Raw genomic sequence first — 27,126 nt, 5'->3', positions numbered from 1 at the left:
ATCAGCTCGGCCAGAGGAGGCACAGACCCAGAAACAGACGGGGGTTAAGGTCCACTCTGCTGGCCCCAGCGCTCTAAAGCAGGGGTGGTCCGGAGGACCAGAGCGGCTGTCCCTGCAGCAGGGATGGGCCAGGTCACTAGGGGGCAGCAGAAGCGGAGAGCAAAACAAGGCCCAGGGAGAGAGATATTGGGGAAGGGAGAGAGAGAGATTAGGGGAGGGAGAGAGAGAGAGATTGGGGGAGGGAGAGAGAGAGATGGTAGGGAGAGAGAAAGAGAGAGACATCGTAGGGCAGTTGAAGGTGAGTGAAGAGGGGAGAAGGGGCAGGATGCCATCCAAACCTTTCCCCTCCTCTTCCAATCCAAAGCAAGGGGTGCTGAGAAACGCCAGGCCTCCAGGAGGAGCTGGAAGCGGAAGTTCTTATGTTGTGAGAAGCAGCGAGAATCTGAGGAATGGAAGAGAAAGGTCGGTCCCCTACTATTCTGTAATCTGGGTTTTGTCCTGTAGGCTGTGGGGCTTGTGAAGACTTCGGAAGGGCAAGTGTAACTGTTATAACTGCGTTATTATTGCTATTAATATTCTTACTCTTTTAGCCATTTCAAAGTGTATAATTTGATGGCTTTAAGTCACCATCATGTGTAGCCATCCCCATCTATTTCCAGAGTGCCTTTTTTTTTTTTTTTTTTTTTGAGACAGAGTCTCACTCTGTCGCCCAGGCCGGAGTGCAGTGATGTGATCTTGGCTCACTACAACCGCTGCTTCCCGGGTTCCAGTGATTCTCCTGCCTCAGACTCCCGGGTAGCTGGGACTACAGGCGTGCACCACCGTGCCTGGCTATTTTTTGTATATTGAGATGGGGGGGGGGGGGTCTCGCTATTTGGCCAGGCTGGTCTCGAACTCCTGACCTCAAGTGATCCACCCACCTTGTCCTCCCAAAGTGCTGGGATTACAGGCGCGAGTCACAGTGCCCGGCCCTTTCCAGAGCTTTTTTTTATCATCCCAGACAGAACTCCATACTCATTCAACAACCGCTCCCCATTTCTCCTGCCCCCAGCCCCTACTAACCTGTCACTGTTCTGGCTCTATGAATTTGCCTGTTCCAGGTACCTCTTAAGAGTGGGACTGTACACTATTCATCCTTCGACCAGTGTCCTAATATTTGTCTGGTTTATTTCATTAAGCATGTTTTCAAGGTCCACCCACGTTGTAACATGTATCAGAATTTCCTTTTTATGGCTGAGTAATATTTGATTGTGTATTATTTTTTCTTTTTAAGCCACTCTGGCAGTAGAGTGAGACATGAATTGGCAGAGCCTGAACTAAAGGAGAGAGAGGCAAGGCTGGAATGAAGGTAGGGATGAAGGAGGAGGAAGAAGGCTTGGAGATTGGCTTGAAGTACAGAGAGCTGAGAGTAAGGGAGGAGTATAGAAAAGATCCGTGATTTCCCAGTGAGGCAACTGGATGGAGGAAGCATTTCTGAGGGGCACAGCTATGACAAAGTTCAGCAAAGAGAGCGGTATCTGAAGGTTACAGAAATGGCCAATACTCTCCTGCCCCTTGAGATTTTGTAACTAGCAAAGTCCTGACTTGTATGTGTAATTTAGACAACTATTGGGAAACTAGCTTTACCCTATAATTTTATTTATATGAAGTTATATTTCACCAGGTCTATTATCAGACAATAAAGAAATAGGTATTTCCATTAATAGGCCTTCTAGAAAGAAACAAAGGATATGGAAGAGACTATGAATCACAAATATTTATGTTTATAGAGATTAAACCTTAACAGCACTCAAATTCTCCTCATCTCTGAAAAGCTTCAGCTAAGTACTTAGAAGGGGTTCTGTGCGCCAGGCTGGAGCTGGTCTTTAGGTCCTCAGATCACCACTGTCTCTAGACCACAGCCACTTCTCGTCTTGTAAATCCCTCCCGCTCTAAACCCTGGGCTGTGATTACAGAATCAGCCAGGGGAAAAGCTCAGATTCATCATCTTTCCCTTTGCTGCTTATTCAGCTTGAGCTCCTTCCTCCTCTCTGAGTGGACACATTTTACAGACTAATGAAAGCTTGCCCAGCACAGTAGATGGCACACACTGGGCACTAATTTATTCAATAACACCAGGATGAAAATGCACCCTGCTCTTATTGTCTCCCTCATTATCTCCGTAATAAGAATATTCAACTTTCTAAGGATCCAGGAACTGAAATGTGAGGTTATGGATTATTCACACTTTTATATCCAAGACTATACACAAAGTATTTAAGATGTAAGAAAAAAAATAAGCAATTGAGAACACAATGCTCACCTCCTACTGTCACTAACTACCCGCAAAGCAAAACAAACAAAAACCACTGTAAATACATTTTCTATGTCAGATAGAAAACAATAATTCATTTAATTAAAAATGTTACATGTTAATGACTTCTGTTTTAAAAAGTGTCCTGTTAAATGGTAAAAACTTTGAGTCCTGTCATCAATAAGAAACAATTTGGCTGGGCGCGGTGGCTCACGCCTGTAATCCCAGAACTTTCTGAGGCCGAGGCGGGCAGATCATCAGGTCAGGAGATCCAGACCATCCTGGATAACATCGTGAAACCCCGTCTCTACTAAAAATACAAATAAATTAGCTGGGCATGGTAGCGGGCACCAGTAGTCCCAGCTAATTGGGAGGCCTGAACCTGGGAGGCAGAGCTTGCAGTGAGCCAAGACCGGGCCACTGCACTCCCGCTGGGTGAGAGCGAGCCTCCGTCTCAAAAAAAAAAAAAAAAGAAAAAAGAAAAAAAGAAACGATTTACTTCCGGAACATTTTTAAAAATTATGTAACCTATTTAAAATGTAAATATTATCATAAATATAGTAGTATGTGGGGGGGGGGTGTGGGTGTGTGTAGGGGAGTATGTCATGATCTATAATCATACTCACACATACAGGCCAAATAAAATCCAATTCATTTTCTTGAAACTACGAGACACAGTTCCTAAGCCTTGAACTGGTTTTGTTACAGTCGTTGCAATTGTCCTTCATAACATCAAATGTATTCAATTTTAGGGGAAGTAAAATATTCAAGTCATATTTGTAAACTGTTGAGAGCCATTAAACATCTGAATTAATCGATAATGATCAACACTTAATAGTAATTTCTACCAATGCAAAAGGATATATTTTTGATTGGGGTGAATGCATTCTAAAGCATTTCAGATGTGCACAAGTAGGAAAGTCTGTACTAGTGTTATTCACAGTATATGGATTTTCGTTTTTAAGTGCACATGTATATATGTACTACTTAACTAAAACTACTTTAAAAATAAAAATGTCTATTTTTACAATATAAAATATTTATTTGTCCTAAGCTAGTCATTTTAGTTAAAGTAATTAAGTTTCATTTGGTAAAAACTGCTATTCTAATTCAGTAAGACAAAAACATTTCCCAAATAGCTATGCATACCCTGTAGAATTAAGCCTGTTTAATCCACAAATAACATCTTGAGTTTCAGCTTTCATTTCCTTTGTGAAAATATTCTCAATAACTTATCTTTCTCAGAATAGTCATGAAAAGTATCTAAAATCAATAAGTTAATATTTTTTAATTACCCAAAATATTTTAATTACCCACAGGTAGAATATTTAATTCTACCTATGAATTAAAAAAAACAGCCTGATTTAACAGGCATGCATTTTATAGGCAGAAAATCCTTACAAGAATCTTCTGGGCCAGCAAATAAAACTGACAGGGTTTTAAAAGCCACCCTGTGTTTAGAGCCCACCTGTATTACTAGGTCTCGCCAGATACAAAGAACATGGTTTCAATCACCAAATAGTAATTAGATGATAATACATCTTGCCACTCGGCATATCATGACCTTCACTCCACACAGGGATATTGCTATGGCTTTTATCAGTCTGTTCCCATTTTATGAGTACCTATAACATGGAAAATCTATATCTGCTTAATTCAAGATATTTATCAAAGCAGAAGAAATTGTAAGGCATATATTAATTCAGTCACTGTGCCAGTTAAGGGATGGCAGCGTGCTTTCTTCCACTCCTCAGCCTGTGTCTCTACTAAAATGCACTGACTTCTACCAACAGAGAAAACTATTATTTCCTTGCTTTATGCATATTCTGACGCCTTTCCTGGGGATGCAGCAATACTAGGAGTAAAACAACAAATACAGATTTAAATGAAGATAGATTTCTCACCAACCATTAGCTGATGTAGCTCTCAAGAATCAGATTAAATTGGCTTATTGAGACAGCCAGTCTATTTCAGAAAATAATTCTCTAACTAATACTCTCAAGTTATTGAGTCACTTAAAATAAAACAAGGTGAAATTTAACCTACATTAAAAAGAAGGCAGAGGTAGCAAAGCCTCAAAGAAATCCAAGTTTAAGGTGATTCACAATGCCCCACTGCCACAGCTGCAAATCCAATTCCAGCTTCCACCAAGAACTCCTGTCCTTCAAATGATCGTTTTAATTGTCGAAACTCCTCTGCATTTCCCCCTAATGGAATATCAATGAAACCACAGAACCACAGACACACACAAACACGATTTCCTGAGGAAGTGATTCTAGGGCTAACATAACTGAACACGAGGGCCGTCTGTTAGTCTCATCTGTTTGTTTTTCTTTAGCTGATGGGAAACATTACAAGAGCTCTCAGGGCCAAAGGGACTATGCATTTTAAAAATGTCATCCATCCCTGAAGCTGGATTATAATAAGCAGATAAAGAGACAAAAGCATTGTGACAACAATTTGAAGAGATTTTTCTTTCTGTCCATAGATCTAGAATGGGGTGATATATCACCTCAGGTGACCTCTCTCAATTATAGCTACTTTCATAATCTGGTTGCCACTTGGGCTTTTTAGAAAAAAAAAAAAGTTTTATCCACACGATAAAATATCAGATACGCTAAGAACACCAACTCCTTTAATTATGTGTGGTTAGCAAAACTCTAATGCAAAACTGCTCTTTTCCACAAATCAGCAAGTCATCATTCACTCAATCAACCATCCAGTGCTTTATTAAGCACCTACTATGCACCAGACACTGGAGCAAAAGATGTGACCCCTGGTTAGTTGTCCAATCTTATTTTTGTTATGTCCTGGCTTGAATCCCACACTCCAGCAACTCTGAGTCACTTGCACATCTCAAAAAGCAACGTGCGTTTCTCATCTCTAAGCCATTCTTTCTCTTAGCTTGGGATGCTGTCCTTTTGGCCTGGAACCAAAAAAGAGAAGGACAGCATCCCAAGCCAAGAGAAAGAATGGCTTACAGATGAGAGAGGCACATTGCTTTCAGCTCAAATGTCTATCACCTCCTCCAAGAAGCCTTCCCATTCCCCACCAGCTGGCTTAGACACCACTTCTATGTTCTCCTAGGACCCCTTTCTAGAATGATCATATTCTGTGTCCTTGTGTCTCCCACACTGAAAAGTGAGTTCCTTAAAGGGCAGGAATACACCCAGCATCTAGCCAACTGATGGACTCTGTTGACCTTTATTTACCTTCATCTCCCTTGGCTACAAAGAAGACCCCAAGGACAGGGATCTGGTCTGGCTTGTATTCTTTCTGCAGTACGTAGGCAATGACTGGCACTCAGTAAGTGCTCAATAAATGCTTGTAGAAGGGGTGAAAACTAACTGAAATTAGGCATTTTTAAAAAAAAAAATTAGGCATATCTGGCTACCAGTATTTGTAGGCAATTCAGAAATCATGAGTATAGTAAGATTCATACATGATGAGTATGCTTTTATTATATCTCCTCGCAGAATGGTTAGTTAAAAGAAAGAGTTACTAGGTAGGTAACTAAACTCAGATGTTAAACTAGTACTTCTACAAAATAATCTGAATCCATGCTTCATAATGTCCACAGAAAACCTGATAAATCAGTGTCTGGGGGTAAGGTCCCGCTGCAAAGATCTGCAAAAAGGCAAGGTTCCCTGGGTGATTCTGATGCCAATTGAGGGTTGAGAGTCACTGATAATTCCTCACTCTAACTAAAAAGGGCTCTAACAATTTGCCCCAAAATAGACACTCTCAAACATTGCTAAATGGGAAGACAAAATGGTAGCAGGGGAATGTGGCATTATCCAATAAAGCTACGTATGATTTAACTTTTGACCCCGCAATTGCATTTGTAAGTATTCACTCTGAAAATACAGCTCCATAGCACAAAACACCATATTTACAAGGTAATTCATTTCATCATTATTTGCAATAGGAAAAAATTCTAAATTCCTATCCATAGGAATCTGACTAAACTGTATCTCTCCACCTGATGGAGTAGTATGTGTTTGTAAAACAAGAATAAGAAAGATGTTTATGAATGGCTTTGGAATAGGAGCCAGGTTATATTGTTACGTGAAAGAGTTCACCTTATTTCAAGGTGAAAGAGTAAGAATATATATTTGCTTATTTTTACAAAAATAAACACAGAAAGGACAAATCAATTAAAGGAAAGGGTCACGAATAAGGAGGCAGGTGGGAACAGACAGTAAAGGCATGGGAGACCTTTCAATACGCCGTTTTTGAATTTTTGACTTTTGATCCATGTAAATATATTACATATCAAACATAATAAATTAAAAAGGATGAACAAAATCAAACCCTAAAATTAAATACAAACAGAAACAAGTAAACTGGATTCAACTCAACAATAGAACCACATTCAAATCTCTTTTGAATACAAGCACTCCATACGCCTTTAGTGGGGTACATTCTGTAACAATAACTGTAAAGCAGTCTTGAACTTTACCTAGTTGGTTAGTTGTTGGTATTGGTATTGATACTAGTATAGTAGTAATTCTGAAACTATTTTGTATAGACCATATGCTAAAACAAATAAGCAACTAGATTGATATTGTCAGAAAACAAGGCCAAGACTTTCTCACTGTGGAAGGAGAGACAAAAATTTTAGAATGGGAGAAGGTGAGAAGGAACATAGTTGTACTGAATTTAAATTGGAACCATCAGATTATGCCCATGATTTAAAATAATACGTAAATTTCTAAGCCTTGTCAACTGAAAGGCCTAGAAACAGTGACAGTCCAGTAACAATGAGCACACTTAGTTCCTAGATCTTGGTGTCTAAATAGCATTTCTCACTAAAAAGAAGCTGACATCCTTGGAGAAATGGTTGATTCCAGGTCTACGGGAGGGAAAATACAAAGTGAGCCTGGAATGTCCTTTTGTGCTATCAAGTGGGGACATGGGTACATGTCAAAAGGCCCCAGGAGCCAGCTCACAGTGGAGTGGCCAAATTTGGAAACATCTGAATATTAAAAAAAAAAAGGGTGCTATAGACATAATGTCTGTGTCCCCCCAAAATTCATATGTTGAAACCCTAACCCCCAATATGATGACATTTGGAGGTAGGGCCTTCGGGAGGTAATTAGGTTTAGATAAGGTCATGAGGGTAAGGCCCCAAGATGGGATTAGTGCCCTTAAAAGAAGAAGAAAAGATCAGCACCCTCTCTCTCTCCTGCCAAGTGAGGACACAGCAAGAAAGCGGCTGTCTGCAAACCAGAAAGAAGATTCCCACCCGAACCTGACCATGGTCAGCACCTTGATCTTAGACTTTCCAGCTTGCAGAACTATGAGAAATAAATGCTTGTTTAACCCACCCAGTCAATGTTGTTTTGTTAGGGCAGCCCAAGCTAGCTAAGACAGATGGTGATGTTTTATAAGACATTGAATTAAAAAAAAATCCTTGACTCCATAGTAACACTCAAAGAGGAAAACATACAGAAAAAGAAGGGGAAAGAAAGGCAGGGATAGAGGGGGAATTACAATTGACTAAACTTTTTGAAAGCCACCATTTTACCATCTCCAATGTAATCACCAATTTAGGCATAAATCATCAATAGATGCTAAGATCATTAGATTAAAGCTTTTGAAAGACAGGATATTTACATGTCTCAAAGTATCAGCTCACAGATTGCTTATTAAATGATAAAGAGAGTTATCTTTACAGATATCACCTTAACTGAAGATCAACTTTAGCACCCTCAATAATGGAAGAGCTGACATCATGCTTCCCAAGGTGATGCAATGGGAAGAAGGCAACATCCCTTATGAGGTATCAGGCCTAAATGTTCGTCTTGCATCCAGTCATGACAGGGATGATGAGACATGTAGGACTAGTCCTCGGTCCTCAAAACTGTCAATGTCATGGAAAGGAAAACAAAAAGCAAAGAGATTGTTCTAGATTTTACTAAGAAGATGAGGAAACCAAATTTTATTCATGAACCACAATGAGATCCAGGATTGAGTGGGGAAAATGCCCACAGTGATACAAGGCATTTTAAAATATGAACTGCATATTAGATAACATTATTTAATTAATGTGAATTTCTTAGGTGTCATAATGGTGCGATTATGTCAGAGAATGTCCTTATTATCAGGAGATATTTACTGGAAGTATTCCAGGGAAAAGGGTCATGATGTCTGCAAATGAGATGAAATGTTAAGACTGCTGACTTTGTATCAATCTCTCCACATTTCTGCATATTTTACATTTTTCAAAGTATTTTTTTAATTACTATGGACTTACCTGCATCCCCATATAACAAAATCCCTCGCACAGATCTCCATTCCACCTGTTCCTTTTATTTCTAAGATTCTTGATAGGAGAAAGCCTCAAAACAGGGATAGCAAGCCTCTTGTGCTTCTAGAAAAGCTGCCAATAGCCCTTTAAACAACTTGTGTGAGGATCCACAAAAATAACGCTTCCTAACTTGGTGCTGTTCTTGATATAATTTCTATTTTGCGCAGACAAAGTGTCTAGCAGAGTTCCTGGCTCACAGCACCCAAATGCACTCTTCCCTTCAGACTTTGCAAGGATGGCCCACAAGGTCCTGGGGATCTGGATCCAACAAAACCTAGGCCTCATCTCCTGCCCTCCTGTCTTCACCAAGGCTCCACACACTCTTCAACCTCTGATGTCTTGCCTCTGTGCCAGTCTTTGAAGAAACACACACATGGTTCCTCTGACTTGAAGGCTTCCCGCCCCCACATACAAAAGTAGAGGTTCCTTCCCTCACAAACCCTCAGCCTTTATCAGTCCCTATTAAACAATTCCTGTGCTGCATGATAATTACTTGTTCATTCACCATTCTCACCCCCATCAGACTTTGTTTCCTGTAGAGCAAGAAACACATGTTCATTATCTTTGTAAACTGCCGCATCCAAAGTACATACTAGGCATTCATATCCTTTGGTGAATTGAATTAATATGAAACACAAACAATCCTAATTCAATTTCAGACTCCTCTTTTGGCTCTTCATTTGCTTTGGCATGTTCAAGGGACCAAAGCAGCAATCATAAAAGACTCCAGAGATCAGCCCTGTAACCAGAGACAGAGGAGTCGTACTTACATCCTCCCATTTTGGATCTGCACTTCCAGCCAGCCAAATTTTCATTAACATTAGCAGAAATGAATCTCAAAGAACCAAGATTCAATGAAATGGACCTCAGTGTGAGCTTAAACCAACCTCCTTTTCTAGAACGAACAGTCATCATTCCTCTGAAGTCCCTGGCAACCCCCCAACTTGGTCCCAAAGCATCTATAGATAGCCACAGACAGTCCCCAGACAGCACTAACATTCACGGCCAGGAAGAGAAGGAAGAGCTGCGGTTTATCAGGATGGCACTAGAGGGCCGACAAAGATTGATGCACCTCCCTCCGCTGTTCACCTCCACGTTCAGATCTATCAGTCTTCATCCAGCCTTTTCTCATGACTTGACTCCTTGACTCCCTCCTTTTGTCAGCTGATGCTTCTTGACCCTAAATTGGCTACAGCACATCCCACCTGCCCTCTTATCCTCCTTGTCCCTGTGAGAACCTGCTTCTCTGCTGATAATATTAGAAACTGCCCATTCACTCTCACCTTCCTTACACTTCTCCAATCCAAGCTGAACTTGGCCGTCATCTTCTACAACTTCAATAAACATAATGTTCACCCATCAGATCCCACTTTGTGGCAAAATAAAAAAAAAAGTACTAATAACTTTCCCTCCTTGAATGATTTGACAGTAAGCTGCAGGCCTGAGGTCCCGTTATGCCCCTATGCTCCAAGTACTTTCTACATAACTGCAGTACGGTCATTAAAATCAGGAAATCTACTTTGGTACACTACCACAGATCTCATCCACATTTCACCCAGTGTTCCTCCAAGAATGCAAAGGGATAGAGCCTAAGATCACAGGTTGCATTTACTTGTCATAATCCTTTAGTCTTACTCAATCTGCAACAGTTCCTAGTCTTTCTTTGACTTCCATAACGTTGACAGTTGTAAAGATTTCCAGAAGTTATTAATATTTCATAGAATATCCCTCAGTTTGGGTTTGTGTGATGTTTTCTCATGAATGGATTCAGGTTTACCTTGGTTTTTGTTTTTATTTTGGAGAGGAGGAGCTATTACAGAAGCAATGCCATAATGTTCCCACTCCATCCTAGCAGGTAGTGGTGTTGTAGTAACTTTGCTTACCTGTCCCTCCTTGGATTCTCCTCCTCTTTTTACATTTAAGAAGTATTTTGTGGAGCAATACCCTGACTATGTAAATATCCTATTCTTTATCAAACTTTTGCCCACTAATCTATCACTCTTAAAAATGTCTCGCCTAAATTAATTACAACTGTAATAATTGCCAAATGATTTTTTAAATCCCATCTTTTCTTCCACATTTATTAGTTGGCATTCTAGTGAAGTTAGAACATTCTCATTTATTTCCTATATATTTATAGTGATATGGACTCATAGATTTCATATTATTCAGTGATTTATGATCTATTACACTATCTTTATTCTGATGCTGAAACTGTCCCAGGTTTCAGGTTTCAGGCCAAGGTGCTTGGCCAGGGCAACCACCTCCAAGCTGGCTCCTGTGCGCTTTTGATATGTCCCCATCATTCTTTGAGCACTGTCTTACTTTGTGACATGAAAAAATATTTCAGGCTCAATTTGTATTTCCCCATCCCCAGGCCCAGATTCAGCCATTTCTCCAGGGAGCCCTGGCTCCTTTTAGTGAAAAATGTCACTTAGAAACCAAGGCCTGGGTAACAGGTGTGCTCACTGCCACTGGGTATCACTGCTCCCATGCATGCCCATGGGCACGGCTAGGAAATAAATGTAACCTAAATGCCCAGGGGAGCTTATTTGCTCTTTCCCTCATGTAAGAACACAGCAAGAAAATACTGTGTGTGACCAGGAAATGGGTTCTTACCAGACACTGAATGTGCCAGTATCTTGATCTTGGATTTCCCAGCCTCCAGAATTGTGAGAAATAGGGTTTTGTTGTTTATAAGCCACCCAGTCTATGGTATTTTGCTATAACAGCCTGAATGGACCACAGTGTCCAAAGTCTTGCTCCCACAAAGTAGGCAAGCCTCAACATCTGTAAAATCTCCTAGGATCCTGGTCTGTCTCTTCTTCATAACCCAGAACCCCAAGGGGCTGGGGGTACAGGGCAGAGGATGGGGGTGGGGTGGGTATTCTGTCTCTAAGTGGTCCTTCTTCTCTTCACATTTTAGTCTGGAAACTCCTAGTTCTATCTGACTGCATCATCCTTGCCATACTCTGTGCATATGCTTCTAGCTTGTGACTTCACAGATGGATTTTTTGGAGTCCCTGGGTCCCAGGGAGCCTGAGAACTAGTCCTGAACCTTGCACAATTCCATTCCAGCTCCCAGAACCCAGCTCCTAGAAGGGAGCCTAGCACCCAGGGACCTATTTGTTCTAGAGAATTCTCCCACTGAAAAATCCAAAAAGGATGTATATTTTTAATAGCAATAGTCCATCCTTCCCTACATTAATCTCTAATGGATAGACAGTGTAGCATGTACCTTTCTAGGTTCATGGAAGTGACAAGGTCTGTTCTCTTCGGCTAGTTTTGCATTTCGGAGTCTTTTTCCTTCCCTACCTGTGAAAACACAGCTTTCTAAAAGCACCACTGTTATTCCTCCCTTAACTGTTCTTCCCAGCTTCCATCTCCAGAAGCACCTGTCCATCTGGGTAACACAAAACCACACATAAATTATCTGGTTCCTACTACCTACTGCAGGAGGCTGGCATGGGGTGAGAAAGACCCATTGGGCACATGAAGCAGCAGTTCACAGGGAAGCTGATCAGAAGTCAGGCTCGGTCCATTTCAGATTTCATCTTCTGCTTTTTAGAAATTCCTGCAGGGTTCCATACATGATGGAAGTTTAATAAGACTGTCAAGCTAACTAGCTGTGATTTCTAGTTTCCCATTAAAAGTCACTACAAAGTCCTAAAATTCTGGACATGAGAGAGTTTTCACTTTATCAAGGTGGGAGAGGCATGTAATAAATATCTGCAGACCTGCAACATAACATGACACTGGTTATTAAGGCACAAGGAGCCAATATTCATGAAATAGTCCCTTCTCCATTAATAATAGCTACAAAATGACATAGCCCACCTCTGTGCTGTGCTGCAAATTTATACTATTTAAGACTAACGAATAAATGAACTTGAGCTGGATCTATTTTTGGTGTAGAAGAGTAAGATCTTTCCAACCATCATTTCAGACATGAACCTGTACTGAGTCAAGGTCACCCTTTCTAATCTAGGGATTCTTAACTTTTGGGGGTTAGAAGTCACTCTGAGAAAGTGATAAGGCTTACAGACCCCTCTACCTCTGAGTGGGTAGAGATGCAGAAAAATACACATTTGTACAAAAACAGAATTGTGTGTATAATTTCATGGAGTGCAATCACTTAAGCCTCTCCATGAAACCACAAGTGAAGAACTGGTCTCAAACTTCAACATGCCAGTGAATCACTAATCCTGCTTTCAGTGGCAAAGTTGTAGAACACGGGTCAATACACTCTTTGTACAGGGACAGATGGTAATATTTTAGGCTTTGTGTGCCACACAGCATCTGTTACAACTTCTCAACTCTACCACTGTTAACAGAAAGCAGACATTAACAATATGTAACAAATGGACATGACTGTGTTCCAATAAAACTTTATTTACAAAAACATGAGGTGGGTTGCATTTGACCCCTGGGCTATACTAAAAGGTATCACTTTAAAGCTAGCACAAGGAATCTAACAGCAAATCACAAAACTAAATCCAGCTCTGAGCTTTATTAAGGGATCACATGTATTTTTACCACAAATTTATCATATTCACTTTCTTATTTTCTTAACCAGAAATTCTGCTTATGACATTTTTTCCTACTGAACAATTTGTCATGAACAAGCCATTGTTCCATTTTCTAGCCATCACAGTGAGTGTCAGAATAATTCCACACTATAAACATTTCCTGAAAGCCCCTTTGTGGCCTAGTTTTCTAACTCACAGCACAGTTCTATTAATTGACAGCTGACCACATACCAGACATAAAAGCAAAACACATTCTTTCGCGTTCCCCAGTGGCCCATTTCTCTTCTGGAGGCTGCTGTCATTGCTGGAACAAGGCTGGCAGCTGTCACACCCAAGCCGGTAGTCACAAGGGCTTTGTTTCCCTGGAGACTTGTTTCCACAAAAATTAGGACCCGCAAGAGACTCTTCTCTGGCTTCTCTCTTCCTTCATGGCAAAAAGTCAAATGCTGGACTATTGAGCACCTTCATGAGTGAGTTTCTGTTCTTCCGATGTATTAGTCTATTTTCGTGCTGCTGATAAAGACATACCTGAGACTGGGCAATTTACAAAAGAAAGAGGTTTATTGGACTTACAGTTCCACATGGCTGGGGAGGCCTCACAATCATGGTGGAAGGCAAGAAGGAGCAAGTCACATCTTATGTGGATAGCAGCAGGCAAAGGGAATGCTGGTACAGAGAAACTCCCATTTTTAAAACCATCAGATCTCAGGAGACCCATTCACTATCACAAGAACAGCACGGGAAAGACACAGCCCCATAATTCCATCATCTCCTATCAGGTCCCTCCCACAACATGGAGAAATTATGGGAGCTACATGACAAGATTTGGGTGGGGGCACAGAGCCAAACCATATCATCCTGTTTCATGACTCGTTCTGGTAACCTCTCCATTCACAACAACCTGACTCTACAGAATGGAAGTGGTTTAAATGTGTTTTCCTTCCAAGTGTCTTGCATTTTAAAGTTCAGAGCTAGCCAGGTATCTGATAACCTGCTTTGTGGGAAGGATTTTAGAATGCCAGGTATGTGCCAAGAGCACCTGAACAACTGTTGCTGAATGACTGAGAAAACTATTTTCTTTTCAGCTCCTGCACACCCTACAGAAAAGCCATCTCTCACTAGAAATGACTACGGTCAGTGGTGTGTTTCTAGTCAGTTTCACTGGTTTCTCAACTTAAGCATCACTAAATTAGATATTAACATTCTTCAGGATTGTTGGCTATTGTTTAAAAATCTATAGCAATAACTGTTGTTTTAAAACAGTATGGCAGTTCCTCAAAAATTAAATATAAAGTCAACCTATCATCCAGCAATTCCACCTCTGAGTATTTACCCCAAAAAATTGAAAGCAGGGTCTCGATGAGTATTTCTACACCCACGTTTGTAGCAACATTATTTACAACAGTTAAAACGTGGGAAAATACCCAAATGCCCATAGACAGATGAATGGCAAAGCAAAATATGGTATGTCCATACAATTGAATATTATTCAGCCTTAAAACAGCAGGAAATTCTGACACATTACAACATGGATGAATTTTGAGGACATTATGTTCAGTGAAATAAGCCAGTCACAAAAAGCAAATACTATGTGATTCCACTTACATGAGGTACTTAGAGTAGTCAAAATTATAAAGACAGAAAGAATTAATAGAATCATGGTTGCCAGGGAATGGGGAAGGAGGAGTTATTATTTAATGGACATAGAGTTTAAGTTTTACAAGATGAAAAGAGTTACGAAGATGGATGGAAGTTATGGTTGTACAACATTGTGAATGTATTTACCACCACTGAATTGTATACTTAAAAATGGTTGAAATGCTCGATTTTATGTTATTTGTATTTTACCACAGTAAAAATAAATAGATAAGCAGATAAGGAGAATGAGAGAAAAGAAAGAGAAAGAAAAAGGGAGAGAGAGAGAGAAAAAAGGAAGGAAGGAAGGAGAGAGAGAGAGAGAGAAAGAAAGAAAGAAAGAAAGAAAGAAAGAAAGAAAGAAAGAAAGAAAGAAAGAAAGAAAGAAAGAGAAAGAAAGAAGATACTAATCATTTTATATGAAAGTCAAAGTCAAATTCATGAGCAAATATCTTTTATAACATCTCACACCAACAAACCTGAGAGGAGTTATGAGTAAAAGACTATTGGACAATCATAAAAACAATACCTTACCACTATCCTTCACCTTGGCAAAAGAAAACCATCCATTATGTCGATCTGGTGGAAAAAGCCACGCTGGTTCTGGTGAGTTTCATGTGCTTGTTGGTATTATTGTTTGTGTGTAAGAAACATGTTCAGGACTGCAGAATATTTACAGTAGCATTTTTTATGTAAAAGCTAAGCTTCCTTTTTGAAATCACTAGCACAAACAGGCCAACAAATTGTTCATCTTGTGTCTACCCAATGACTGGGGTTTACGACAGAATAAGCGTAACCAGAGCATGGGTCGGTAGGTCATACGTGCTTAAAACCTGTATGTCTAATGAGGGCAGTAAGATGTGATGAAACTTGATTTATCAAGGGAAGGTGCAAAATGCATTTTAACCCAGTTTTAAAAGGCTCTGATGACCTTTAGATATTCACAACGGCCTTGTTAAAAAAAAAAAAAAAAAAAAGGCATTTATTCACCTACTAGCCCCAGTGATTAACAATTTATGAAGGGCAACTAACAAAGAGCCTATTTCATTCATTTTATTCCTTCCGTTCCTCCTGAGGGCCATAAGTGGACATGAGGGCTAAAAACATTGGTGCCACTGGAGGATTGTTATACAAGTGCAAAGGCTGAGTTAAGATGATTTTATTTTGTTGATGGGTGGTGGGTTTTTTGTTTGCTTTTACAGACAGGATCTCACTCTGTTGCCCAGGTTGGAGTGCAGTGGCCTGATCATAGCTCATTGCAGCCTTAAACTCCTGGGCTCAAGCTATCCTCCCCCGTCAGCCTTCCAAAGCAATGGGATAATGGGCGTGAGCCACTGCTCCCACCCAAGACGATTTTCTTATTCACTTGTAGAGGTGACAGTTTTGGCTGTGCTATGTAAGAAGAGCAATGCTAGGGATCTCAAATAAAACCTCATTAAACAATGAAGTCTGCTCAGAGTGCCAGACCTCTTGCCAAGCCCACACACCAGCCCCAGCCAGCTGGGCACGCAGAGCAGACCACTGAGGCCGCCGCCGCTCAAACTTACTCAGCCACCTGGGAGCTTCTGTGCTAGGAAAACATCAATCTCTCTTCTATTTAGGTGAAGTTTGAAGTTTATAGTCAAAACGGCTGCTTCCCCTAAAGCAGGTTTGGAAAGTTTTTATAATGTTTCATTTTAAAATGGCAGATACATTTGTACTTTAAGACATTGAAGGGTTTATGTGAAGTCAATTTTTCACCAAAACAAGGCTATAGATTACTGCCCTATAATGCACTCGCCATCTTCATTCTTCAAGGAACTGACCTCCCATAGCAGAGGCAGTCCGAATAATAGTACTCCTCATTGCAACCCTCCTCTCAGGAATCACTTTTGTTTGATGAACCTGACCATAGGCCTGTTCAAAAATTTAGTCAATGCACACTGCTACAGTCTCAATGTTTGTGTCTCTCCAAAATGCATATGTTGAAACCTAATCACCAATGTGAAGGTATTAAGAGGTGGGACTTTGTGTGTGGGGGCTGGGGGATGGGGGGGGGTGACTAGGTCATGAGGACTCAGCCCTCCTGAATGGGGTTAGTGCCCTTATAAAATAAGTCCAACGGAGCTCACTTATCTCGTTCCACCATGTGAGGACACAGCAGATGCCCTTTATGAACCAGAAAATAGGCTCTCACAAGACACCAAATCTGCCTTGATCTTGGACTTCCCAGCCTCCAGAACTGTGAGCAAGAAATTTCTGTTGTTATAAGCCACCCAGTCTATGGTATTTTCTCATAGCAGCCTCAAAGGACAAAGATATACACTTCATAATTCTCAACCCAATCACTCTCTCTTGTTCTTGCCTTTTCCTCAATGTTTTCTTTCTTTTTTTTAATAAAAAACAATCCCAAAAAACTATCTTTGGGGAGTTCCCATGGTGTCATCTAATAAAAAGTCAAAGGTACAACAGTCACACAGTCACTACCAAATAGTAAGCCCCCTTCTCACCTCCCTCTACCCACTGTGCCTGTGCAATCTCATCTCATTCAATCTCATCTCATTGCTACCTTGAGCCTCTGTTCATGTTGCTTCTGCTGCCAAGAGTTTCTTCTCTACCTCCCTGACCTGGACAATTCATTGTCTTACAGGTTGAGGTAAGGGGAAAAGTGGTCCCCAACTCACAGATGCACACTCATTGAGCACCTACTCCTTCCTTTCCCCGCAACACTTTTCTCCTGAGTGATTCCTTACTAAATGTTTGCTAGGGTGGAAGCTCCAGAAGTCCTTGCTGCCACCAACTCAACACTGAGCAAACACCTGGCACCGGACAGGTGTTCTGTACAGTCTGGGAAATTCATAGAAACATTTATGAAAGAAGCACCAGACATAGAAATATTAATACTGCTCTCCTCACCTTCATTAGTACGAAAGCCAGACAATGCAATGCACTGATATCTAGAAGCACTAAACTGCCTGCAGAGAAAGCTTTGCCTGAGCTGTGGAGACTCTGGAGCTTGGAAATCCACTAGTCTGGATTTGAGTCTCAACTCTTGTCACCAATTAGTAATGCAGCCTTCTGCAAGTTAAGCTTACTGAGTATCTGCTTCTTCATCTGTAACTCAGGGACAATCACACCTCCATCAAAATACTGTTATGAGGATTAAATGGGGGTAAGTAGCAAGGTATCCAGCCCAGAAGTGCACATAGTAGCTGTTCAGCAAACACTGGTACTCCTCCCCCAAACTTAGCCTCACCTCACTATTCGGAGCAACTGCAACATTGCCACCAAGAAAACAGAACTTTCAGAAATAAATAAAAAGAGAGAAGTGGAGAGAAAAACATACAAAAAAAGAAGTACCAGAGTAACATTTAAAAGCAAAAATACATCTAAAAGGGCAGCAAAGCTTTAACACACAAGCAAATTGGGGCTTTGAGAAATGTGCTATTTCTATTTGCATGGGGTCTGCTTTTGTGGGCGACTTGAAACTTTCATTGCATAATGCCATAAAACACAGCTCTGCTCTAAAAAAGGGTTTGGTATTGTTACAGTCAGAGCTGGTCAAACAGTGGCAGAAATCTCTCAGCTCAGAAAAAATTCCCGCAAGTGTCCTCAAATCTGTTAACTATGCAGAGGTGGTTTTCCTATCAAGGGAGGATACAGGCATTGCATATTCTGCCCCTAGGCTTACTCTCAAAATCACTACCGAAACCATGGTGTAAACATTTATGTTTCTTAAAACACACCTCAGAGAAAGCAAGCCACCAACAGTGATACAATTTGAAACTTAAAACTACTAAACATCAATAGTCATGCGTTTGAGATCACTCCTTGGGTTTCTCACAGGTGTCTCAAAGCTAGTATTTCCAAAATGGAATTCCCAGTCTCCCTCCCATCCACTTCCCAAACCTGCTCTAGCCACAGTCCTCCCCTTCAGTCAATGGCCTGGCCTTCCTACCTATTCTTCCCTCTGCTTGGAATCTCTTCTCTCAGATGCTGATGTATTTTTCCTTTTCACCTCCTTCAAGTCTGAGCTCAAATACCACTTTCTTCAGAAGGTCTTCCTCGACTGCCTTTTCACACATTGCAAACTCTCACAACACTCACACTTCCCTTTCTGTGATTATTTTTCTCCAGATACAGATCATCTTCTAACACCTTATGTAATCTACCCATCTGATTTTACTTGGTGTCGCCCGCTATCTCCCCAGAACATAAGCCCCCTGTGTGTTTCAATCGGGGCTGCGTTCCCAGCATCTAGAACTGTGCCTGGCGCACAGTAGACACCTGATTTTAAAAGTGCCTCTGGGCTCTTCTCACATCAGCTAACTAAAACCCTATGAGGCTATGAGGTAGCATGAAGAGCAGGCTCTAACTAACTCTGCCCTGTCTCTCCCTCTCCCTCTCTCTCTGACCCACCACAACAGCTAGTTTTCTAGCTTTCTCAATATTTTTGCAAGATATCAGTGCTTCCACAATTTTTCTAACCATTAGTAATTATGCCACATTTTTTAATGATTCCATAGCCTAAAAGAGAAGCTCTAAGTTTATATGTCAAATATAGTCAAAGAAAAAAAAAATCAACGCCACCCTGCTACCATCACCTTCCCCCAGATAAAACCACAAGTCAGTAAGAGAATAGCAAGCAACATCCGTATGCTTTCTACACACAGCCCCCCAGACTGTATGTGGGCTAAGCCTAACACAGTTACCTTCCTAAGTAGTATTTGTGGAGAGGCTTTGGAAGGAACTGTGTGTAGGTCTATGCAGGGTTAATGGTCCTACAAGGCCCCCAGAGACCAGCACCTGTGGAAAGCCCCTACTGACCTCAGAGAGGAGGGGGCAAGACAGCAGCTGTCACCAGAAGCAGTGAAAGTTTGGAGCCATGGAAGAGGCGTGCCCGGCAGGAGCTGATGTACAGATGGGGATAAGAGGCTCAGGCAGGGAGGAGGAAAGTACTCAGAATTCTCCATCTTGTCTTTCAGTCTCCTGCCAGTGGCCTAACCCAACCTGAAGCCAGAGGACAGGAGAGCCAGGACACAGCCCACAGAGGTCTCAAAAGACTGCAGAATGATCCACAGGGATGCAGAATGATCCATAGGGATGCAGAATCTCCAGCACAAACCAATAGCCCATGGAGATCCTGGACTCTGCACCAGCCCAGGGAAGACAGGGAAGGGGAGCCTGGAGAGGGCCTTCGAGCATTCCTTACTTTCCTGTCATTGTCAACTGTGAATCCCCCGGGATTTGGGAGCCAAGTCTGTGTCAACCCGTGCTATGACTCCCTGCCTCCTCTCTCTCACTCCACTGAGGGGAGATGGGTGGAGAATCGGGGGAGTACTGCCCTACGGGGCTTTACCAGCTCATAATCTGAGTACTAAATCCTTTGTCTGGGGCAAATGGTCTCCAGTACACAACACATAAAAAACAAGACCCAATCACTATGTGGCATGGCCAGAAATTTTCCTTTTTAGAAAATCTACATTTTTGCTACCTTGAAGTTAACCCTGAGGAATTTCCCTGGACCCATAATTACTTTTGAGAACTTGGCTCCCTTTTCTAAAATTATGTCAAAAGTATCACAAGTGGCCAATCCCTGAGCAATTACAACAAATGCCTACAAAGCTTTAGGTGTCATTAGCGCCTCTTCCTCCCAATAGCCATATGAAGGGGGTTGAAGTAACCTACCCAAAGTACCACTGAGCTGATGCCAAACCCTGTGCAGTGTTCCAAAATATGCAGAAAGAAATTTCAAAATTTAACTCAAATGGAAAGTTCTTAAAACTATGGTTTTACATTATCCAAAACAAAATGGATCTCTCCTCTATCAATTAGTTTGAAAGCACGCAATTGTATGGACTGAATCCTCATTGAATGAGTGTTGTTGTGGTTGTTGTTTTGGTTTGGCTTGGGTTTTTTTAAGAGAAGGGGTCTCACTATGTTGCCCAGGCTGGTCTTGAACTCTTAGCCTCAAACAATCCTCTGCCTCAGTCTCCCAAACGGCTGGGACTACAGGTTTGAGCCACCATGCCCTGACATCATCAAATGAGTTTGAGGAGCACCTGGCTTCTGGGTTAAGTTCTATCAAGTACTGTGTGACCTGAGGCAATTCTCTCTCTCAGTGCTTACTATCTCTAAGATGTCTAAATATGGTTTCTCTTCATCCACACCTGGCAGGGACATATTGGGGTGAATTAGCCAACATTTTCTTCCTCTCTCTTTTAGAGCTTCTTCTCTCTCAACCACCTAACTGTGGATTCTACCCAAGGCAAGAATACAGTAGTGTTGAAAGCACACATAAGTATGGAATCAAATGGAAGGACTTCCACTGAGAAGCTCTTTGAACGTGGGCACGTTATCTAACCTTGTTATTCCTCAATGCCCCTTGTCAGTAAAATGTGAACACTAAGAAAGCACGACGTCATACCGCTTCTGGCTGATAAAATGAGAAATGTGTGCAAAGCCCTTGACATATCGCCTGGCACAGAATAACTCCTTGAATGCAGAATGCTATCATTATCATTATTACAATCCTCTCATTTTTCATATTGGTTTTTAAGTGAAATTGGTGACAGAACAAAATTTCTTTGAGCATTTGCTAGAATTATTCTATACCCTTGAAATAATTCTTTTCCACTCTTGAAAAGCAGAGTTAAAAATAACACAGTGCAATTATGATCACCATCAAACTTGGTTAACAGTTCTAATCACTAATAAATTTCAAGTTACTGAGAGGCAGACTCAAGCTCCATATACTTGATTAGAGCACAACAAATATTTACTAAAGGAATCTTGGAAAAAGGAGGATTTCAGTTTGGACCGTTTGCTATGAAAAAGATATAAATTCAGGACAACAAAGTAAACCTGTATGTGAATGTTACTCTAAAAACAGAGAGGTTAAAATATAGACAGCTTTATGGTTTATCCAAACCACTTCTTTGAGCTCATGGAACTGATGAGAGCTTACTCACCTCCTACCTTGCATCCTCCCCCTGAGCACCTCACCCTTAGGCTGTGAGGTGTGCAGGTACTCAGGAAGCTCCATCCAGCAGACAGCTTGCACCCCTGAATGGCTAGTGAAGCTCTGGGCACATGGAAATGCCCAATTACCATGTTTGCTTTGATACATGATTGACTGTGTAGCCAATCAAATCAGAGAATCACGGCCACTCCCCAGGGTACCTACCACCCAGTGCATCAGCCAGCAACCTCTCTCTGCTTGGTCCTCGAGACCATCTGCTGATATACACAATGATTAAAAACAAAACAAAACAAAAAAATCTTATGATCTGACACTGGTCGGAGCAAATAAACCTTCTGAGGTCTTTTCTTTCTGACCCATTAGAAAGAGACAGGCTGTACTCACCCCATCCCTCCCTCCCATCACTACTTTGTGTCAATATTTTAAATCAAACTTTATTTTTTTATTTTCATTTTTTACATCAAACTTTAAATCACTGAAGTCCTTCACAAGGGTGTCCACTTTGCATAAACACTGCATCTATACCATATTTCTACCAGTAGTAGGTGTTCAATAAATGCTTATTGAAGAGAGGAGGGAGGAAGGAAAAGAGGAGAAAACGCTTACCCAAGTGCCTGGGCTGCCCCAGCTTCAGGGGTGAGGCTACAGTGAGACGCTCAGGAACGGTGCCCAGTTTTCCCCGTGCCTTATCTCATCCTTACGACAGCCCTGTGGAAGGGGATCTTATTTATCCATTTTCTACAGATGAGGAAATGGAGGTACACATAAGTGACGTAACTACCTGAGAATCCCCCAGACAGTAAGTTTCAGAGCCAAGGGTTAAACTGAGACAATATAATCCAGACTGTCTGGACACCCAAGTTCACCCAGGGCAACCTTAAAAAAGCCAAGCATTAATGTTTCCATTTATAGTTGAGAAAATTAAACTCAATTGCTTAAATAACCAGTAAGAAGTTACATGGCACTAGAGCCTCTACTTGGTCAATACCATAGGATACTAGAAAATAACAACCCCCATCTGTTCTTACACAGCAGTACATGCATATAATAAACTTATTCTACAGGCTTTCTATCATCTTTCCAACCTCAACCTAGAAGTCTCATTGAAAATACAACAACGACATCTGCAGAGCACCTTGTGGCTTATTAAAACAATTTTATCTATAATATCCTCCCTGTGACATATATAAGGCAAATGACATCACCTACTGTCAAAGGCCAGGGCGCTCTCAGTGACAGGCAGCCCAGAGCCAGCCAGGGGGCACATCTGCTCTCAAAACACCCAGGAATATGACAAGGCCAGCAGCAATGGTAATTTTCAAAAACCGTGGCTTCTAGAAACAGTGGTTCCAAAGGAAAACATTCCAATATGATTATTTCTCCTCCAGACTGGAAACATAAGGACATAAGACAGAAGTAAAAACAATATTCCTCAAGTCTAAAGGGACTCACCCATTTGAGGAAAAGGCCTAGACATCTTCCTTTTTTTCCCCTCACTACTGCTTTTTAAAAAACCTCTGGGCAACAAGAGGAGAAAAATGTTGGCTGACTGAAAATGTGTTTGCCACCAGGACATACCAACCTGTGTGCTGAACATACTCAAGAGTGTTAGGTAACAAATACTTTTGTATTTCCTGCCACAATTACATCATCGCTCACTGTATATATCATTGAAACATACAAGACAGAGTCCTCAACAGACCACCCACTTCCCCCAAAACTCAAAAGAACATCTAGATTGTCAGTCTTCAAAGAGAAACTGATTTATAATCTTATTCAGCAAACACAATACCTCTGCAGTGAGTCTCAAACTTAGCTGCACACTTCCATCACCTAGAGAGATTTAAAAAATTCCATTGTTGTGGTTTGACTTCCTGAGGTTCTGATTCAATTGTCTTGTGGGTGCTGCCTGGACATCAGAACTTTTAAAAGCTCTCCAGATGACTCCACTGAGCTTACAAGGTTGAGACCCACAGCTACATAAAGTGAGGCACACACCTGCCTGCTCCCCTAAAAAGTGCCTCACAGGTACTAATGGCCATGAATACTTTCACAGTGAAGAAGCATTCAATAACATGGGTTTAACATTTTCAGAGACAATCTGTTCACTGCCTAATTAAGAAGCCCTTTTTATTGTTCTCCTGGTCTTCCTGACTCATTCTAATCACAACCTGGAAATCTAGATGAATGTAAAAAGATCCATTTAAAAAGGGTAACATCTATGTAGCACTTTGAAATGTATAAATATATAAGATACAATGTCACATATGACCACTACAAGAACTGGCATAGGCTAGTTTATTAGTTTCCTATTGCCACTGTAACAAATTACCACAAACTTAGCAGCTTAAAGCAACATGAATTGATTATCTTACAGGTCTGGAGCCCAGATGTCTGAATTGGTCTCCTTGCTAAAGCGAAGGTGTTGGCAGAGCTGGTTCTTTCTGGGGGGCTCTAAAGGAATAATCTGGTTCCTTGTCTTTTTTTTTTTTTTTTTTTTTTTTTTTTTTTTGGAGACAGAGTTTTGCTCTTGTTGCCCAGGCTGGAGTGTAATGGCACAATCACAGCTCATCACAACCTCTGCCTCCCAGGGTCAAGCAATTCTCCTTCCTCAGCCTCCCGAGTAGCTGGGACTACAGGCACGTGCCACCACACTCAGCTAATATTTTACATTTTTAGTAGAGACAGGGTTTCACTATGTTGGCCAGGCTGGTCTTGAACTCCTGACCTCAGAAGATCCACCCGCCTTAGCCTCCTAAAGTGCTGGGATTACAAGCTGAGCCACTGCACCCAGCCAGTTCCTTGCCTTTTTTAGCTGCCAGTGGCTGCCTGCATTCCCCAGCTCACAAGCCCTTTCCCTGCATTACTCTTGTTCTGTCGCTGTATCTCCTACTACTAACTCTGACTCTTCTACCTCTTTTTCATAAAAATCCCTGTGATTAGATTGGGCTCAACCAGATATTTCAAGATAAACTCACCATTTCAAGATCCTTAACCTAATCACTTCCTTGAAGTCCCTTTTGCCACGTAGGGTAACATATTCACAAGTTCCAAGGATGAGGTTCCAAGGATGAGGACAAGGACTTCTCTGGGGTCTGTTATTCACCACAGAGTAAGGCAAATATCGCCACCCCTGTTGTGCCCATCCTCCCTGCGCACCTGCCCATTTTTCAACTGAGAAAACTCAGGCTGAGGGTTGCATGACTTGCCCAGGTCCACACAGGGAAATGGTCCAAGCTGATACCTAATCTTACAACTCCAAGCCCCACTTTCTTTCTGCCACTGCTTATTGACTCCCCGTGATAAGGTGATGTTTGCAATATTTTTTTCTTTTCCAAGCTTCCACTATACAGTTAACAAGAAGTGTTTTTACTTTCCCTCAGTTATCTCTGCTTCTCAGCCAATGCATACCAAATGAAAACTAACCAAGCCTTTCCCTAAGGTTCAAAGGAACCAGAAAGCCCACCAAGGCAGGAATTCATTATACAGACTACAATGTCACAATAATCTAAGAGACTGGTCATGCAAGAAAGTATATGGGGGTAAAAAGCAAACTTTCAGTTTTGAGAGTGCAAAATAATCTGAACTTGCTAAGACATACACACAGCAACAGCCTTGAAGGAAATGCACAATAGGTAACACCAGTGTTTTCCATGTTCAACACAGTCTATTCAAAATTACACAGGAAATCATCCTCTCAATGATTTTCCATAGTTTCTTCCCCTCTTCTTCTTTCTCAACTGAGGGAATTAAAGAGGGCTGGAAGGTGGTATCTGGAGCCTCATTTAGTCGTTTTTTGAATGAGGTATTATTTTAGCTGGGGTAATCAGAAGGTAGTGACTACAATTTGCAGTTTTCTACTATAATGGTCATACTGCTATTGGTAACCTGGAATTTCCTCTCTCTCTCCTTCCACTAGCACATCAGGGAGAAAAGAACCCAGTGCTGAATCATGGCCACTTTACCAACGAGAGAAGTAAACAAGCCAAGCAAAGCTCGCTGCCAGGCTTATATTTCGCCTATGTCTGTGTTCAACCTGATGTGAAAATAGCGGGTGGAAAAAAATCAATGTCACATCAAAATGCAACTGGTATAATAGCAGCAAGTTACATGACTTTCTTGAACTACAGATAACTCATAGACTGTCTCAAATACTATAAAATACCAGCAATAGGGCTTTTAAAGATCATGTGGAAGAATTCAAACAACCTAAATATTGTATTTTAAATAAGCTAATGGTGGTGGGGAGAGGGAGCTGCTGGCTTGTGTTCACGCCAAAGCCATGTTCTGAAGCTATCATCTTACACAATTATAACCAGTGGGAGGAATGATTTGAAGGACAGCAAGATTCCCCAATATCTAGGAAAGAGTCAACTGTGGTCACTAATTCAGAAAACTAAAACAATGCATTTTATAAAGCCTTTCAATAAGGATGTCATTGTAAGAGAATTCTGGTTTACCAGGAGTCAACCTTAAAAGTTGAATAAAATTAGGAAGTTCTGGTTCATGTAATTCATTATTATGATGATATCATAGTGATGGGAGAAGTGGCCTGTCTGGAGCAGCCACTGCAGGGATGCCAGCTGTAGTGAGGGAGGCGCGGCCAGGACTGTGTACTTCATAGCCCAGACTTAGGGGCTCCCCGAGCCAGGGCTGTGACACCCTCTTTGGGGCTTTGCGGTTCCTGGCATCTCCAACCTTCTGGGTGCCACTGCGTTCTCGTCCAGATGTGGGTGCCTGCAGTGGAAGCCACGTGCAGTACATATGATGCAGCTGCAGCCTCGCATGGAGCCAGCACCTGTGCCAGCGCCTGGAGCTGCCTGCCCCACCACAGCCCCGGGTGTGCCTGGCTGCGCACAGTGGCTGGACCCCACACTCGCTCACCATACAGTCTCATCACTCCATGCCTGGCTCATCCTTGGCAGGTGTGGGATCTGGGCCAGTAGCATGAACTGAGCGCCGCTCGCCAGGCCAAGTGGGCAGAACGAGCCCAGCAGGCACGAGCAATACTTAGGCAGAAGGTGCCGTTGGCCACAGAGATTTCCGGCTGGCGAAGTGACTCCCCAAGGATTCCGTGACAATAGCATCAAAAATAAACTGAGTAAACTGAAAGAGAGTACACCTGCTAAGTATTCACTACTCCACATACTTTAATATGACCACGCCATGTTGCCCTACAACGAGGTACTTAAAGAACCCTGGGTTCTAGTCCCCACTCTGACACTAACTCACTAGCCTAGTCACATGATTTCTTTGGGTGTCAAGGTTCTCATCTGCAAGGGGAGAGGGCTGGATGTGATGACCTTCCAAGGTCTTTTCCAGTTCTGACTCTAAAAGCTTCCAAAAGATCCATTAACAAAATTCACTGGCTGATTTCTATCTGAAATGAGATTCT

General features: G+C 41.6%; 1 protein-coding gene and 1 long non-coding RNA gene across 21 annotated transcripts in view; one reads left to right on the top strand and one right to left on the bottom strand.

The window, feature by feature from the left end:
* Nucleotides 1-27,126, bottom strand: part of RNF152 (ring finger protein 152) — an 86,258-nt gene that overhangs the window by 21,046 nt on the left and 38,086 nt on the right. For 4 of the 20 annotated variants that reach the window (XM_074022530.1, XM_074022528.1, XM_074022527.1 and 1 more), the window contains one exon: nt 22,338-22,439. The exons of 8 other annotated variants lie outside the window; for them this stretch is intronic. The gene's annotated coding sequence lies outside the window, so the exon portion shown is untranslated. Of the gene's footprint in view, nt 1-13,366; nt 13,670-22,337; nt 22,440-23,523; nt 23,565-24,709; nt 24,908-27,126 lie in introns of those variants that run through there. 8 more of the 20 variants (XM_065533680.2, XM_065533678.2, XM_065533683.2 and 5 more) reach the window with 7 other exon arrangements.
* Nucleotides 291-20,599, top strand: LOC141409036 (uncharacterized). The gene is made up of 2 exons (XR_012427149.1): nt 291-462; nt 19,735-20,599. It is a non-coding gene; the product is annotated as an uncharacterized lncRNA (long non-coding RNA).

This window comes from Macaca fascicularis, chromosome 18 (genome assembly GCF_037993035.2).
Source record: "Macaca fascicularis isolate 582-1 chromosome 18, T2T-MFA8v1.1".
NCBI lineage: Eukaryota > Metazoa > Chordata > Mammalia > Primates > Cercopithecidae > Macaca > Macaca fascicularis.
The sequence above is the reverse complement of the archived record's forward strand: the minus strand, read 5'-3'. Positions and strand labels throughout refer to the sequence as shown.